General features: G+C 39.4%; 1 protein-coding gene across 4 annotated transcripts in view; it reads left to right on the top strand.

The window, feature by feature from the left end:
- The window catches only part of vps8 (VPS8 subunit of CORVET complex), a 570,470-nt gene that overhangs the window by 275,329 nt on the left and 276,888 nt on the right, over positions 1-18,253 (top strand). The window lies entirely within an intron of this gene.

The raw sequence follows: 18,253 nt of genomic DNA, 5'->3' as shown, positions 1-18,253 counted from the left end.
GTGGTAAGTCATAAACCAGCTATAATCTAATTGAATGGTGGATCAGTCTTGTGGTGATAAATAATCTATGCCTGTCCCTAGAAATAAATGAAAAGGTAAAAGAAACAAGAGAGTGATGTATAATTTAAAAATAGTTATCACCTAAAGAAGCAAATCCCCAAGGTCTTAACTTTTGTTGAGTCTCCAATGTTAAGTGGTGTCTTGTCGGACCATTAAGCACCCCAATAGAAATGGTCTTTAGAGCATGAAATAGCAACCTTCATTTTCTGCAATGCAGTCTCATTTGTAATTTACAGTGCAAATCTGTCAATTTGTTGGCACTCAGAAAGATGTTAAGAATGATCTCATTTTTGCAAGTTTTTGGTAGAATAGTATACATTGTCCAGTAAGTCATGGTGACACACAGCAACAGTGTGCTTCTTTTAGTGTAGATTGTTAGTGTGTTATCAAGAATGGCATAATGGTTTAGGCACAAATAATGTTGTCCGCTGAGAATGTGTTGTTATTTTCCCAGCAGATTCTGAGCAGTTGGCTCCATGCAAAATGTTGCTATTAGTTCAGAATGAATTTTGGCTTTTAATCTGCTTTTAAAAAATTGAAAAGCGGTATCTTGTAAAGTTACTTTACTCTCAAGTGTGTTGAGGACAGGTTTCCTGCTGCATACAGCTTGAGAAGATGAATCACAAAACTGGGCCTACTCAGCAGAAATGATGTTTGTTATAAAAAATTGGAACCAAAGTAAAGGACTGATTTCGCAGCAGGCAATGTCTATGTGTATATGGGAGCTGATAACACTGAAATATCAATTATTTTTGTGTTACTGTGGTTCTGTTCGCCGAGCTGGAAGTTTTTGTTGCAAACATTTCGTCCCCTGGCTAGGCGACATCATCAGTGCTTGGGAACCTCCTGCGAAGCGCTTCTTTGATGTTTCCTCCGGTGTTTATAGTGGTCTGTCCCTGCCGCTTCCGGTTGTCAGTTTCAGCTGTCCGCTGTAGTGGTTGGTATATTGGGTCCAGGTCGATGTGTTTGTTGATGGAGTTTGTGGATGAATGCCATGCCTCTAGGAATTCCCTGGCTGTTCTCTGTCTGGCTTGCCCTATGATAGTAGTGTTGTCCCAGTCGAATTCATGTTGCTTGTTGTCTGCGTGTGTGGCTACTAAGGATAGCTGGTCGTGTCGTTTCGTGGCTAGTTGATGTTCATGTATGCGGATTGTTAGCTGTCTTCCTGTTTGTCCTATATAGTGTTTAGTGCAGTCCTTGCATGGTATTTTTGTACACTACATTCGTCTTGCTCATGTTGGGTATCGGGTCCTTCGTTCGGGTGAGTTGTTGTCTGAGCGTGGCTGTTGGTTTGTGTGCCGTGATGAGTCCTAGGGGTCGCAGTATTCTGGCAGTCAGTTCCGAGATGCTCCTGATGTATGGTAGTGTGGCTAGTCCTTTTGGTTGTGGTATGTCCTCGTTCCGTGGTCTTTCTCTTAGGCATCTGTTGATGAAGTTGCGCGGGTATCCGTTTTTGGCGAATACCTTGTATAGGTGTTCCTCTTCTTCTTTTTGCAGTCCTGGTGTACTGCAGTGTGTTGTGGCCCTTTTGAATAGTGTCCTGATGCAGCTTCGTTTGTGTGTTGGGGTGGTTACTTTCATAGTTTAGGACTTGGTCAGTGTGTGTGGCTTTCCTGTATACTCTTGTAGTGAATTCTCCGTCTGGTGTTCTCTTCACCATCACGTCTAGGAATGGGAGTTGGCTATCCTTTTCTTCTTCTCTCGTGAATCGGATTCCTGTGAGTGTAGCGTTGATGATCCGGTGTGTTTTTTTCTATTTCCGTGTTTTTAATGATTACAAACGTGTCATCGACATATCTGACCCAGAGTTTGGGTTGAATTTGTGGTAGGACTGTTTGTTCTAACCTTTGCATAACTGCCTCTGCTATGAGTCCCGAGATTGGTGATCCCTTGGGTGTTCCGTTGATTTGTTCGTACAACACACTGCAGTACACCAGGACTGCAAAAAGAAGAAGAGGGACACTTATACAAGGTATTCGCCAAAAACGGATACCCGCGCAACTTCGTCAACAGATGCCTAAGAGAAAGACCACGGAACGAGGACATACCACAACCAAAAGGACTAGCCACACTACCATACATCAGGAGCATCTCGGAACTGACAGCCAGACTACTGAGACCCCTAGGACTCATAACGGCACACAGACCAACAGCCACGCTCAGACAACAACTCACCAGAACGAAGGACCCGATACCCAACATGAGCAAGACGAATGTAGTGTACAAAATACCATGCAAGGACTGCACTAAACACTATATAGGACAAACAGGAAGACAGCTAACAATCCGCATACATGAACATCAACTAGCCACGAAACGACACGACCAGCTATCCTTAGTAGCCACACACGCAGACAACAAGCAACATGAATTCGACTGGGACAACACTACTATCATAGGGCAAGCCAGACAGAGAACAGCCAGGGAATTCCTAGAGGCATGGCATTTATCCACAAACTCCATCAACAAACACATCGACCTGGACCCAATATACCAACCACTACAGCGGACAGCTGAAACTGACAACCGGAAGCGGCAGGGACAGACCACTATAAACACCGGAGGAAACATCAAAGAAGCGCTTCGCAGGAGGTTCCCAAGCACTGATGATGTCGCCTAGCCAGGGGACGAAACGTTTGCAACAAAAACTTCCAGCTCGGCGAACAGAACCACAGCAATGAGCACCCGAGCTACAAATCTTCGCACAAACTTTGAATTTTTGTGTTAATAATTATTTTTCCATTCTACAATTAAAGAAGTCCATGAGTAACATATGATTGTTGATTATTTTTCTCCAGTTAGAGTTTCTAACTCTTTAATAATAACAGTGAGGTGTTGACTCTCTTATAATGTGAAGTGTTGAAAGATTAGAGTTTGATGTGGTTACTGTGGGGCTTTGTTTGATCGCTGTAATGTACATTTTTGGGACTGAATATAATGTCTAACAATGGAAGCACGTGATGCAGATTATAATTAACCATCAAGGTCAGGTCTTTACTTCTCCAGGTGATTTAAAATGGTAGCACTGTTATGAACAAAGTGTACACATTCAAAGAATTCTGTTTGTGGCTTGAAGTCAAAATGAAATGTTGCTTTTAGTAAACTGAATGTATTCCATGATGTACAAGAGCAGAAAACATGATAAACTGGAATAACAAAGCGAACGTCAGTTATGGACGGTCCACAAGAATACATAGACCAGCTTTGTGAGTAGTTTTATAACTGTATGTTAATTGGAATGATCAGAATGAATTTGTTCAAGCCAAGTGTTTTTGGATAATTTACTATTTTTCTGTTGAAGGATGGTGACACATGGAGCAATAGGGTGGATGATTTTTTTAGAAAGCACTTACTTCTGTGTTTCACACATGGTTTGATGTAAATAATCATGAATTGTGACAGCCTGGATTGAAAGTTAGTTGATAAGATGTTCAAGGGCCATGTGCGTTCTTCCCAGGGCAGCAGTATATTAAGCAATGTACCATGGAGGTCAGTGCTCAGTCCAATTGTTGAAGCACTTGTAGATGATTTGGATTTATACATAAGGGTTAAAGTAACAACGCTTGCTATTAGCATTGCCTTTTATGTCCATCTATGTCTTTGGTTCTGTTTGAGCATTCACTTTGGATGAACAAGACAATTCACAATCCTTCTTGCTTTACAAATCTGAATTAATTTTAGAGCTTATAAGGTCAGTCTAAAACATGATCTCATAGTTAAAGATTCTATCGGAGATAGCAATTTCAACATCGTAGCATTTCAAACTCCGTTTGAGGAAGCGCAATAAAATAAGTGCCCTCAGCTCAAATTAGGGCATCTACCGAGGTATGAAGAAAGAGTCGTCTAAAATGGACTGGGAAAATCATTGGCAGCATTTAAGCAGATATTTCGGAATGCTTATTAAAAGTTTATTCCGTCGAAAAGGAGGACTCGATCAAAAGGACGAACCGTCCATGGTTAGCAAAGTCAGCCAACATAGTAAGAATCAAAAGGCAGACTATTATTTAGATGGGGATAGATAGACTCCAAAAATAAAGCAGCACTTTGGATCTGGGTGTTCTTGTGCATGCAAAGGTTAGCATGCAGGTGCAACAATTAACTGAGAAGGCAAATGGAGTTTGGAGTTTTAAAAACAGTGAAGTCATATTACACATGTACAGGGGATTGGTGAAACTGTGTGTCTGGAATTCAGTTGACAGTTTTGGTCCCGTATTTAAGAAAGGATGTACTGGCATTGAAAGCAGTTCAAAAGAGGTTCACAAAGCTTGTTTCTGGGATAAAGATGTTGACTTATCATTGATGACTAAACAGCATAGGTCTTTATTTATTAGAGTTTAGAAGAATGAGGAGTAATCTCACTAAAGCATGCAAGATTTTGACGGGGTTTCAGCCTTTGTACATTCATCCTCACTTTATTCTTGGTGTCATTGTGGGTGAAGGGTTCAATGTCTTTGGACCTACTCTTTGTAACCCATTTCCAACATCCCTCTCTCTTTCTTTCCCTCTCCTTCTCTGCAATAATCCAAAACTTTAAAACCCATTTTGCCCATCTTGCACGGTCTGAATGTTATGATGGAAATAGAATTGAATGAAAAAGCACACAGTATGTGGAAGTTTAAATGAAGATGAGTTCTGCCCATGATTTCTTTGTGCTTTGTACCAATTGCAAAGTTCAATTACCTGAAGCAGTATCATCCTCCAAAGTGGCCAAGCCTCCAGATTGGGGTGTTGACTTCCTGTTGCTTGTGTTTATTTGGGTGTATTTATGTTGTGTCCACAGTGATCAGCAGCCATTTGAAACCAGTCTTCATTTTGTTTCTCCATTTCCTGCAATTACTTTCAATTAAGTTGATTTTAGTCAATTGCAATGTGGTTCTGGTTTTCGGCATCCAGGGCGCAGGTCAAAACAGATAATTGGACCAAGGGTGTTAATATGTTATATTTAAAAATGCTTAATGTCCTCACTCCATGTTGTGATCCTGCAGAATGTTCTTTCACTGACCAATCGATTATCACCCATTTTGTTCATGGAAGATTTTACCCTGTAGAATGGCCTGGACAGAGTGGATGATGGGAAGATGTTTCCATCAGTAGGACAGACTAGGTACTGAGGGCACAGCCTTAGAGTAAAGGGAAGACCTTTTAGAGTGGAGAAAAGGAGAAACTTCTTAAGCCAGACAGTGGCGAATATATGGAATTCATTGCCACAGAAAACTGTGGAGGTCAGGTCATTGAGTATATTTTAGACTTAGATTCTTGAATATCAAGGGGATCAAGGCTTACAGGGAGAAAGCAGGAAAATGGGATTGAGAAACTTATCAGCATGACTGAATGGCGGAGCAGACTCGAGGGCTGAATGGCCTAGTTTCTGCTCTAATGCCTTATGGTCTTAATATGCATGGAAAATTTAGCTGCATACAATTTGCCACTTGTGCCCAATGGAAAGTCCTGTCTTGATGGTTCCTGGTTCCTGGTTCAGCACCTGTTTTTGTTTCTACCCATCTATGAGGCATCTCAGGACAACTTTGACGTTGATGCTACAGTATGACTGTAAGCTGTTGTTTATTAAGTAAACTGCTTCATCATGACCATCCTTCCATCAGAAGGTCAAAAGTTGGGCTGTTTGCTGATGATAACACAAATGTAGCACCATTCATGACTCCTCAGATACAGTCCATGTTCAAATCTAACAAGATCTGGACAATATACAGTTGACCAGAAACTGAACTGGACAAGTCAAATAAGTACTGTAGCTACAAGAGCAAGTCAGAGCCTTGGAATACTGTAATGAGTTACTCACCACCTGACTCGCCAAAGCCTGTCCACCACCTTCTAGACACAAGTCAGGAGTGTGATGAATGTTACCCACTTGCCTGGATGAGTACAGCCCCAACACTCAAGATGCTTGACACCATCCAGGACAAAGCAGCCTGCTTGACTAATACCACATCCACAAGCATCCACTCTCTCTACCATCAACGCTCAGTAACAGCACTGTGCACTATCTATAAGATGCATTGCAGACCTTCACTAAAGATTCTCAGGCAGCACCTTCCAAACCCATGGCCATTTCCATCTAAAAGGACAAGGGCAGCAGATACACAGGAACAATGTCACCTGCAAGTTCCCCTCCAAGCCACTCACCAGCCTGACTTGGGAATATATCGCTGTTCCTTCAGTGTTGCTGGGTCAGAATCCTGGAATTCCCTCCCTAATAGCATTGTGGGTAAACTAACAGTACATGGATTGCAGCGGTTTAAGAAGGTGGCTGGAGGTTGAATGGTCAGCAGTTTGGTCAGGTGGTTGAATGCATCGGTATTGGATAAAATTTGACTCAAAGTGAGACATGCATTTGTGTATTTGGGTTGCAACTGGAGAATAATATATGCATCCAATAGAAAGAAAGTAACTTCTGTGAAAGAATAGGGACCTAAAAGTTCAAATGCATAACTCCTCTTAAGTTTGAGTGTAGTTAATTACAATAATGTATTTGATGATTATAAATGGTGCTACAGAGTTCATGAGTAAAATGGTAATACATTTATTTCAGCAATACTTTTGCTTCAGAGTACAGCAGCTTTATAAAAACGGCTGTAATATGCATAGAATGAATGTTTAACAGAACAAACTGATATTTGTTCAAATTATTTCAATGGAGGAGTGAAGACTAAGGGGAGATTTATTTGTAGTTAAAGTTATGATAAATATTGATGGAGTGAATAGGTAAGGCTACTCCTTGCAGATACAATGATGATTAGGTCATCACTTTAAACTGGCTATCAGAGGATTATGATTTTATTATTTGGAGTGAGGCATGTTTACACCTGGGAACAGTTTAGACAGAAACCACTGCATTTTCAATGGAATAACGTAAAGCAGAAGATGATTTGCAGCACACATTGACCGGAATGCTGGAATTGGTTTTGAATTGTTCTGGCAAAGAGCCTGCACACGCACAGTTACTGAATGGCATTTCCTATGCTGTAACTGGTGTGGTTGAATGAAACACACCTATTTTGTACATCCATTCTTCTTATGCTTTCTTCATTTAGTCACTGAAGTGGATGATATAGCATTCATTTGACAGAGGATAAATTTCCAATATTCTTCATTATTCAGCAAACCAGTCAGGTACAGAAGAGTAAGTTGCAGGACGAAACACGTTCACCTTGAGTAGCTGGAAGAATATTAACTACTAAGATGACATAGGTTGACTAAACTCTACAAAGCAGGGGAGAGATACAGGATAAATATTAATCTGTTCTGTTTAGTACACATCATGCCAGTTATACTAAATGTTTGATGCAGGATTAAAAATTGCTACATGATTTCACAAAGTACTTCCAGTTTATTTGTAGAATAAGATTAATGTTCTTTCAAATCTGCACAATTGATGTGTTTTGCTTAATGGCATAAGTATCCTTTTGTTATCAAGCTGCAGGGGGAATAGCAATTTTATATTGACTTATTGTGTTCTGACTTGCGTACAAAACAACTTATGGAGTCCATTCACAACCTGGAGACTGCCTGTACTCATTTCACACAACCCTGCGGATTGCAAAACTGATCGACTAGCCAGTGTAAATGTTTCAAATTATTACTGAACATTTTAAAAATGTGGAGGGACATGAGAAAATAAATCTCTGTAATAGGCTGCAAGACAATAGGACTACATACTGGATGTAACAAGAGAAGAATTCATGAAGCTTTGTGGCTTTGCAATGTAATTAATATTGCAGAGTTTCCAGAATGCATTGAGAAGCTCTTGATAACCCCTTGTCAGGTGACAACATTTGTTTTGCAAGGATAATGGTTCAAAGTAAGAAAGAATATCTCTATTCAAGTCTAACCATGCCAAAAATTGTTGATAATCAAAAGAAATCATATTGAACTTGGACCTTGTCATGAAGAGGAAACCTGTTTGAAGCCAAACTACCATCATGTTGTTACAAATTAGCTTACAGTTGCATAATCATTTTCGAACACTGTGACTTAATTTAAGGACTTCAGGGCTTCTTGTTGCATATAATATTTCATCCCCAAAATGCTTGATCTATAACCAGCCACTAGCCCCTACCAGGTGCCATGGACTATGCTGTATGCAATATCTCAAACCGTATCTGTCTTTTTGTAGACAATGTTCCACTATTTTCCTGTGTCATAATGTCAAGTTTCCTTCAGTTCATCCATGGTTCCATTGAAGCTTGGGTGGCATGTTCAATGTTTTTGAGGAATGTAATGTTTAGCAGTGAATTTGAATTTTTTAGCAGAAGCTGCCCTCACCCCCCTCCCTTTGATTTTGCTTGCAAACTCACGTGACCACACTCTCTCACTGAAGTGAGAGGAGCACTCCCCCAGCTGTGACTCTCATGGGCAATTGTGAATTAAAAATTGCATATTAAAGTTCTGGAGCACTTGATTGTTCCATAATCTGTGTAGAAAGAGTTTGCCAATGTTATTTTACTTGTGATAAACATGGGGCCAGTTTTAAGTCATGTTAAATTGATTTCATCTTCAGTATTCTGGAGCACTACAGAAGGAGATTGTATAATACTTCTCTATTTATAACATTGATACTGTCTCACTGGAATCTTGAAATTGCTGCCCTTTTCTATAAGTAGGATTTTCTGGAGTTAATCTTTGAATTTCATTGGTCTGAATTTTCCCATTTTTGGATAAGGGCTTACTCGAGTTAAATTCGTTGTACCCTCTCTGACAAGGCCCCTGTTGATGCGTCTCATATAATCTTCTGTCTGTCATCTCATTGGTTATGCACTTGGCCTGTTGAGTGCCTCTTTCAAAGAATCGCTCAGCAAGGGTGGCTGAAATGCCATTGCCACCAGACCTTCGCGAAGTTTACATCCTGCTGTGCCATATTTAACTCTAGCTCCAAGGGACACGGTACATTGCAAGCCAGGAGCTGTGCCTCTCACTATTGTGTTCCAGCCTTATCCCAATGAAAACAGCCCAGTAAGACAAGCTAACTCCTCATTTCACTAACAGGGGCATGAAAGTGCTGGTGGACTGGCTATGGAAAGGAGAACAGTGCTTTTCCTGCTGACCGGCAAAGGACACCACGCTCAGCTAGCCTGGTCAGTGCCATGTCCTTAGTGAAACCCAACACATAGCAGTACAAGGAGAAGATCTTCTTTGCTTTACAGGAACACATGCCACCATGTTTTCTCTGCTCCCTCTAACTCTGCTATTTCACCTTCACCAAGATTCAAAGACTACACTTCCCAATAGGGCATGTATTATGATTACTCAGTGGTTCTCACGCACTTTATCCTCTTAAATTACTAAGCATTCATGCCCTCTGCAGTTCATACTCACTCACTTGAGAGCATTTTATCACCTCTCCTGTCCAAGCACCACCACAAACTATTCTTCCATCTTACTCGGTCCTTTTGTTTGGTGATTAGAGAAACAACCGTCCACCCTAAGTTTCGTCACTCCACAGTCCTCCAACTGATGTACATGATTTTCTAATCAACCCATTCAGAGATTTTGTTACACAACTCTGAAACTGTTGAGACTTGAACCTGGGTCATCTGCCTCAGAGATAAGGGCACTCTGCAAACACCCTCCTTAATTAATGTATCAGTGTGCCCCAAAGGGGATGCATTAGACCTGCAGAACTTAATGTGGCCAACCACATAGACTGGAATCAGACGAGCCCCATGACTAACTGTGGGAGTGCCCCCTGACTGACTATGGAACCCCCCTCTTCCTTGATCCCACCTGTGCTGCTTCCCTTTGACTTTCACATAAGGGTGTTTGGTTGAAGGATATGCAGTGTGTTTACCAGGTAAGCTGCTGGCCTGTTCAGAAGGTGGGACATTAACGTAGTGTGATGTCATGCAGCAACACATCCATCCACTTGACTATTCAGTTCTTCAAGCTGCTACCTGTTGTGCGTGAAACAGAAATGCAAACTATTGGGGCTTATGGTCTCCAAGTAAGCACAATATGAGTGAGCATTCTGAAACTAAAAGCGATATGGTGCATTCTGTCCAGATGCAAGAGATGTGTGTGTCCTTATGTACAAACAAAAGGCAGAAATATTCAAGCCTGAAAAGACCCTGAACTCCAAGGTGAAGTCCTGAAGGCCTGAAATAGTGAGAAGGTTAATCCAAAAACAAGTGTAATGATGTGCTGATGTTGTTGGTTTGTCTTTGCAAACTTGTTTGAATGAAGGTTGGAAGAGGACAGGGTCTACGGAGCATGCAATGATGTTATGTTGAAGGCAGTTGGACGAATGTCCACAGAACCAAGTGGCAAGCTGTTGCTGCCAGGTTTCCACTCTGACTTTTATGTCGGGAATTGGCACGATCTAATTTCTTGGAGAAGAATTGGCAGCTGCGTCAAACTGAGGTGAGTATGGCTAATAATGAGCTGCAAAGCTCATGGAACTAAAATAGTCAGCACTCATTAGCAAGATGTTGCTTTTTCAACCCTAAGGGGAAAATCAGACTTGTTTCCCTTAATGTCAAGAACCTGATTTATCCAACATTCACGCCATTATCTATGGTGCTGAAGGCAACAGAACATCTCGCGCATGCTCTGGAAGAAATGTTATTATGGTATAAATGTGTATAATGAACATTAACTTCTAACTGAAGTAACCTTTTTTTTGTACAAAATTCAAATGTGGAAGGGTACCCCAAAGAATGAAAGAAACCGTATGCATTTAGCTAGCACCAATCATGTTGTGACAACTTTCCAAACTAATTAATTATTTTGAGGTTATTGCTAACAAGAACAGCAGTAATTTTCTGCACAGAAAGGATTCACAAATGCTGTTTGGATAATTGACTATGTAAGCCTTTTATCTTAGAAAAACTATTTGTGATTTTTTAAAAAATGGTCTAAATCATTTTACATCCAAAGTGCGGTTCTTCAGATGTTGCCTAGGGTTAAAAGCCAACCTTTGTCTATGGTATATCTATTTAAAACTTGGATTGGGTAATTAAGGCAGCATGATGGCTCAGTGGTTGGCACTGCAGCCTCACAACATCAGGGACTCTGGTTCGATGCCAGCCTCAGGTGACTGTGCAAACTCCACATAGACATTCTCCCCATGTCTGCGTGAGTTTCCTCCGAGTACTCTGGTTTCTTCCCATAGTCTAAAGATGCGCAAGTCAGGTGAATTGGCCATGCTAAATTGCCCGTAGTGTTAGGTGAAGGCGTAAATGTAGGAGAATGGGTCTGGGTGGGTTGCTCTTCAGAGGGTCAGTGTGGATTTGTTGGGCCAACTGGTCTGTTGCTCATTGTCGGGAATCTAATCCTAATCTAATAATTAATTATCATGTTTATTTGAGTCAGTAAATCCTTGTTATCTTTGATTTTCTACCTTACAATTAATTTACTTGCTCATGTTTTACGTTGCCGAAATAGACAAATATGTCTTTGTTGTCTTCAGGGATTATCTTTCAGACACTGTGTGGCTTGAACATTCTTTTAAACTGGAACAATTGCAAAATGCTGTAATAATTTTGCTGGCAACGTTTGAAGAAAAAGTACATGTGGGTATACTGCTGAGAAAAACTGGTTGGAAGTAGGAAACTTTGGTGCATTAGTGCAGAACTTAACAATCTCATAAATGCTAACGTTCCAGGAAAAAAGATGCTGTTTTATTATGCTTTGTTGAGTCTTTGCTAGAGCTAATTTGGGAATAGACAATTCGAAAAATTATGTTGTCTCCTCATAAGTTTTAATTTGTAAAAGAAGTCAGAGTTTATCCACCTCTATCAGCCTCATCTCCACTTTCATGCAACTTAAGCTGGCAGTCCTAATTTCACTGCCATGTGGGCAATATCTTTCCTACAGTTCAATTTGTTTTGCATATTAAAATTGTCAGCCTTGTCATTTTTAAATTCAGTTGTGTCTAATGGATTGGAGGTGGCACCAAAGTTCAGACTATTTATCAGGAATTTTGATCTTGCATCAAACAGGGTTTGAAAAAAAATCTTAATTGAATCAATGGGAACTTTTCCACAACTATATATGGCATTTCCAACATATGGACAAGGGGAGACTGCTGAGCTCCAATGAGATTACAGCTGATCTGTGAACTAAATTCATATATCTGCATTTTCTTTATTTATCTTAGTTTGGTGCCCAACAAAACATGCAACAATTTCAGACTTAGTGTGTAATCAATCTAGCATAACTGCCCTTTGTGAAAGAGTTCCAAACTATACCCTTCATGTGTAGCTTTGAAAGAGTTAAATCTTTTCAGCCATGCTGTTTTGTTAGATTAGAGATGATAGAATATCTGGAATATCTCATTACCAACATAACAAAAATGCCATTATTGCTTTTATTGACTAAAATCCTTAATATCCACACCAGCTGCACTGCCATCTGCAGAAACCAGCTGCTAAATAGGCACATCAATCACAAATTGGCATCTTTGCAGCAATAATAGATCTGTTCATATAGCATGAGAACTTTTGGAAAAGAGTTTACAGCATTGATAACTGTGTGAAGGAACTTCTTAAGTCATGTTTTAAATTGCTGCTGTCTATTCAACGAATAATCTGAAATGTTTTTGTTCTGGTAAAACCTGTATTTGTTTCACAGGATAAAATAATGCACTTTCAACTCTTCCATGCTGGAGAGCATCGTGCATTTTTAGGAGTCTTTCAGTTAAGCAGTTTGGCACTAAAATATTTTTCTGTTTCCAAAACAGATGCACAAGTTCATTAATTGTAATTTCAGTAGAGATCAATTTTCCTAATCCCCCTTTGTTAATATTTTGCTTTTGTTCAGTTTCTCATGCAGTGATACATAAATTTTCACCCTGTGGTTGATTTTGCAGTACTTTTTATCAGCTTTCTTCTGTGCTGGAACCTTCAATTGTTTCTAATATTCTGTATTAAATCCTTGGGGTTCAGTTATCTCTTTCTGTTTGGAAGGTTTTGTAAGCAAGGTGTTCTAATTCAAGCTCTTCCCTGACACATTTTTCAAAGGCAAAGTCCGCTTTTATAGATAAGAAGACAAACCAAAGTTTGAAATAACACTGAAGGAAGCCGACATTTCAGATGTTCAGTAAACCCTATATTGACAGACCATAAATTCAGTTGTATAGTCAGTAATTTGTGTTTGTGAAATTTAAATTGAGTAAGCAAATACAAGCCACTAGATTGGAAAGATTTTTTTAACTTAATTGGAAACTGTGAGCTCCAGAGCGGGAAAAATTCTTATTGTATCTTCTAATGATACTGTCAAAATACTGTAAATTATTCGATATATGCTCTTTAAGAAATTACCCCAATAGAAATGGTGAACTATTTATTAGAAAGAAGTGTTTGTGCTTACCTTACCTATTCTACTTAATATTTGTGTCCCTTGATGAGTCCATCTTTACTGCAAGCTGAAATTACCATAATCTTCGCTGTACATTTATGCTGATCAAAACTGAATAAACTACTGTTTATTCCAAAAAACGTTAGCGTACTTTTTTAGAGTTGAATCTGACTTTTCTGGCCATCTATCCTATTATTCCTTGGAATCTATTTTCATGAACATTATGTACCACCACAGTGTATATGAAACATCTTTGTCCTGCCACTGAGGGAGGAGGTGGTACAGTCAACTAGGAGAAAGTGAAGACTGCAGATGCTGGAGATCAGAGCTTAAACATGTGTTGCTGGAAAAGCGCAGCAGGTCAGGCAGCATCAAAGGAACAGGAGAATCGATGCTTCGGGTATAAGACCTTCTTCAGGAAGAAGGGCTTATGCCCGAAACGTCGATTCTCCTGTTCCTTTGATGCTGCCTGACCTGCTGTGCTTTTCCAGCAACACATTTTTAAGCTCAGGAGGTGGTACAGTGTTTGGTTTGGTGATTCTCTACATGGAATTTGTATCAAAGCTCATGCTAATTTTACAAGCTTTGTACCTTGGGTTGAAAGATGGATACAATAATGAATTATTAAGGAATATGAGATCTTTTTGTTTTGCATGGCCAGGGAATTGTAGTTTCCTTGGAGTCGAGTAAAATGCATTGCTTCAGGGTCCATTTGAGGAGTGCATCAGACACATTTCTCAAACAAAATCATATTCAAAAGAAACCTTGCATCCTAAAATTATCTTTGATGAAATTTACCCTTGTAGAGTGGCAGCAGTTATCAACAAAGTGCCTCCAAAAAAAAATCACAAATAAAATACTTTCTTTTTCATTTCTTTTTCCATCATCCCCAAAACAATCTTGCCAAATGCATTTCTCAGATTTGTGGAATACAGCGTTAATCAAGATGTCTGTGCATGCTTATCCTGAAGAAGGGCTTATGCCCGAAACGTCGATTCTCCTGTTCCTTGGATGCTGTCTGACCTGCTGCGCTTTTCCAGCAACACATTTTCAGCTGTGTATGAAGTTAGACCAGACAGCCTCTCCGTTCTAAAACAACTGAAAAAAATTGCTAAAGCAATTCAACATTTCCTCTTCAGAACCTGCCAATCCCCAGTAAAGATATGCAGCCTGATCTCTAAATTACTGATCCACATATTTCCAGCCTCTTCTACTTGAGTGGCACTGAGCAGCTCCAAAAAGATACCAACTTGCGAACAGCTTGAATTTCACAGTAAAACTCCTGGCTGAAAATAAAGTGCACGTAGGGAACCAATTGTGCAGCTGAAGCAGATTCCAGTTTACATTTGAATGAAATGCAACAAATTAGGTGGAATTATTGATGCATGCACAGATTCCAATGTATTCATCTATAGAACCTTTTATTTTATTTAACCAAAAGATGAAGTGCCATTCAAGAGCTTGGTTGAGCTCCAAATCCCATTTATGGATTAACTTTAGGCATTGTTTCTGCAGTTTCTCAGGTGAATATGAGTTGTGTTAGATACTTTTATGACCCATGAGGGTTATGTTTTGGGATTTTTTTTAAGGCAGATTTTTTTTGTTTCAGCAGTTTCATGAGCATTTGATAGACTTTCAGTGTAATTGTAGGTCTCATTATTTCTGCAATATTGGATAGTGAGTTCTTCAATGTTACAACAGATTGCTGAACATCAAATCAATGGAAAAATGGAAGCACTGTCCAGATGGCATATTTAAATATGATTGAATTCTTTTTCACTTGGCTCATGTATTTGAACATTTATAAAATGCTGGTCAATTTAATATCACTTACCTGTTAAGGACAGGATTCTATGATCACTCATTGCTTAAATTATGCCACATTTATTTATGATAGTTGAAGTTATGAAGACCTTTTAAACTTGCCTGTCGAATGGTTCTTTACTCCAAATAAACTTTCTTGAAGGTTCATGAGTGGTCCAAAGTGCCAATGTGTAGAAATGGAGGGAGCTCTTTAAAAACAGTGCAGCAATGGATTAGACAATTGCACGATTCCAGCATGTAGTCTCACTAGCTGCATCCTGATACCAGAGCTATAAGAAGAATCTCATAGGGCGGGAATGTAGGCAGAAATCCTGGAATCAGGTCCTGCCTGACCGTTTTGAAAATCTTGGCATGAAAACTTGGGCCTTTGGTTGCTGAATTGCTTTAGGGCAAATATGATTCAGTTTTTCAGCTTACAATTGTCTGAACTTAAAGCAGCATAACTCTTCCACATAAAATCTTCCAGATCTTCTGAAAACCGAGCTGAATTTGTGTAGAAATAAAAATATTTCTTGAGGTTGCCTTGCATTTCATGTGAACTACTTTAGTCAGAGGGGAGAGGGGAGGCCTTAGCAAATACAACTTTATCAGGTGATGGATAAGATTGCCTTTAGAAATGTAAACCACCAATCATGCAGCAGTATTAACTGCACTGTTTCAACTCCTGTCCCTACGCCACTTTGAGGTAAATGGGATTAATGGAATGAGTCTAAAAAAGAGCAGCAAAGGGACAACGGGCAGACTATGCTGGATCATTCAGTAATTCTGTGTACTTCGCATGTCAGCTATACTTTATGTGAGCTCATGATTGAGAGCCTTCAGATGTGTCCTATCACAACTTGTTCTCCAAACAATGAGCTATTGCTGACTGACTTGACAAGACAGAAGTTTAAATCATTGCTTATTTCTGGACAGCAAAGATGTTGAACTCTTCTTGCAATAGTTAATTGGCCACAGGGATTTGAATACTTTGGAAGGTGAATATTATTTTCGAGCTGGTTCAGATATGAAAACTACGCAAGTGATTATACTTCAAAATTCTTTCATTGGCTATAAACATCTTGAGACATCTATTGATCCTGAAATACGGTACACAAAGGAAACATTTAATAATACAAGAGCTAGAAATGTGGAGGAAGCTAAGCTCTGTTGAGAAAAGAACCAGAAAGTCGAAAGAGAATGTAGCTTGACTGAAACTTTTACATTGCACCATGGTCCAATTGAGTACAGGTACACTGTCTTTCATCCGAAACCCTCGGGGCCAGCTGGTTTTCGGAATTCGAAACTTTTTGGATTTCGGAATAACTGAGTTTCTCGGTGAAATAAAAAAGATGCTGAAAAGTAGACGCACCTGTGAGTACTATGAGCGCTGAGACAGAATTGACACCTGCCAGTGCTGGGCCATGCCGCCACGTCACATCTGAGTGATGTGGGTCGAGTAGGTGTGGAGTTGGGTCACCTATTTGCAGGCCAAATAACCTTTTATGGAGAAAAAAACTTCACAAAAAGATCTTCTGATTTTGGAGTTTTTGGATTTTGGATAAAGGATTGTGTACCTGTAATTCGAACAATTCTGAGTCTAAATAAACATTAATAGTATTTTTATATTATTTGAACATAATGTGTTACAAGATAAGATGTAAAGATAAGGAAGTTATGCCTATGTGCATATAAAATTTGATATTTTGCATTACCCTCTTCTGCAATTTAATTTTGCATCGGAATGTTGTGCATTTTCTTATTTAATCTCTTGAAGCATTTGTAGGCACTTAGATTTCCATATTCAGTTTAAAATATATTGGTATTTGTCTTTTTCAGAAAGTTCCTTATATAAAACTGAAGCAATAGTTTTTTCACAGCATGGAACATTTACACAAAAATGTTGTAAATTCCTTTTGGCTTATTCTTGATTAATACAATACCTTTGTATTCTTCATCAGTCGTGTATTGGATTCAAGTGTGCTTTTTTAAAGCATGATGTTGTGTGAAATACGATCAGATAGCTGTGACCCAGTTCAGAATGAATAATTGCTTATTGCACATGGCCAGATAACTGCTTTAAATGTGCTGATGCAGGCAGTGCCGTGCTGGAATAATATATGCTGCTTTCATAGAATAATTAGATGGAAACATAGTTACAGGCACTATTACCACAGAGCAATGCAACGCTACGTGGTTTATAAGGTATGATTTTTTTTCTGTCACTGCTAGTTGTACGATGTTACACCTTCAAGAACATCTTTGTGTGGATCCAAAATATGAACAAAGTTTTTGAAATAGTCAGAAGTGAGCTCTCAAATTGACCTTTGTCCAAGTTTTCTGAGTTCTGAGGAAGGGTCACATGACTCAAAATGTTAACTCTGATTTCTCTCCATAGACCTGCCCTACCTGCTGAGCTTTTCCAGCAATTTCTGTTCTTGTTTCTGATTTACAGCGTCTGCAGTTCTTCCAGTCTTTTACTTTAAAAATCAAATTGTCTTTGTTGAGATTTTCTAATCAGTCTGTTCAGAGGCATTGCCTCACCTCTGGAGCAGGTGGGACTTGAACCAGCCACCTGGCTCAGAGTAAAAATGCTACCACTGCAGCAGAAGAGTCTCAACTTGGCTTTATATCATAATGATTAAATAGAAACAAATGTGCTTTCATCTGGGACCCTAATGCATCTCTCCAAATTCTTCTCCACGTGTAGCATTTACTATTAGCATAAAATACATGGTAGAATTTCCACCAAATAGGCCAGCAACATGGCCAAATCTCCGGTTCGGACATTGCTTCAGGAGGTGGTATAATCTAGATTAACCTGCCAACAGTTGTGAGAAAATAAAAACGGGTTTTCAAAGAAGCATCATATTGCACTAGAAAGGTTAACTCTGTTTCTGCCTCCACACATGCTGCCAGATCTGCACAGTTTCTCCAGAACTTTGTTTGTATTTCACATTTCCAACATTACATTAATTTGCATTCATACAGTTTGTAGTGACACTGCAAAGTAAGGTGAGTTTTGTTGTATTTTGGATATTGCTGTGCAATGAGGCATTATTTATTCTGAATTGGGTCA

This window comes from Chiloscyllium plagiosum, unplaced genomic scaffold (genome assembly GCF_037043375.1).
Source record: "Chiloscyllium plagiosum isolate Xiang-an unplaced genomic scaffold, Cpla_swu_hap1 HiC_scaffold_7, whole genome shotgun sequence".
NCBI lineage: Eukaryota > Metazoa > Chordata > Chondrichthyes > Orectolobiformes > Hemiscylliidae > Chiloscyllium > Chiloscyllium plagiosum.
The sequence above is the reverse complement of the archived record's forward strand: the minus strand, read 5'-3'. Positions and strand labels throughout refer to the sequence as shown.